This window comes from Delphinapterus leucas, chromosome 12 (genome assembly GCF_059928025.1).
Source record: "Delphinapterus leucas isolate spDelLeu-1000000601 "Yukka" chromosome 12, BTC_Dleu_Yukka2, whole genome shotgun sequence".
Classification (NCBI taxonomy): domain Eukaryota; kingdom Metazoa; phylum Chordata; class Mammalia; order Artiodactyla; family Monodontidae; genus Delphinapterus; species Delphinapterus leucas.
In genome coordinates, this window is record NC_143140.1 from 63,338,277 (window position 1) to 63,338,867 (window position 591).

General features: G+C 35.2%; 1 non-coding gene across 1 annotated transcript; it reads right to left on the reverse strand.

Moving 5' to 3' along the window:
• Window positions 1-203: 203 nt before the first annotated feature.
• On the reverse strand, window positions 204-310 carry LOC115802059 (U6 spliceosomal RNA). Its single transcript, XR_004022439.1, has one exon. It is a non-coding gene; the product is annotated as a U6 spliceosomal RNA (small nuclear RNA).
• Window positions 311-591: the final 281 nt, after the last annotated feature.

The window sequence follows — 591 nt, forward strand, 5'->3', positions numbered from 1 at the left end:
GGCTCTTCATGACATTTTTTTTTCTTAGATTCCATATATATGTGTTAGCATATGGTATTTGTCTTTCTCTTTCTGACTTACTTCGCTCTGTATGACAGACTCTAGGTCTACCCACCTCACTACAAATAACTCAATTTCATTTCTTTTTATGGCTGAGTAATATTCCATTGTATATATGTGCCACATCTTCTTTATCCGTTCATAAAAATATGGAACGCTTCACGAATTTGTGTGTCATCCTTGTGCAGGGACCATGCTAATCTTCTCTGTATCATTCCAATTTTAGTATATGTGCTGCCGAAGCGAGCACTACAGAACTTTCTGAATAATAGTTTTCTAAGTTATCCTAAGTAGCAAATGAGAATCATGTACACAATTAATTGGAAATTTGATAAACTGAATTATGGTAGTAGTTTTCTAATGAGTAACTGATAGGCAAGGCAAGATGATATATTTTCTGCATTTGTACTTCAGACAGAGCTGTGCTTTTACTTCTACTGACCATAACAAAAGTTTTCTCCCCGAGTTGTGACAGGGAAGGAGAGACAGTCATTTTTTCTCTAAGAATATCTGTGATTGTTATTCCCATGA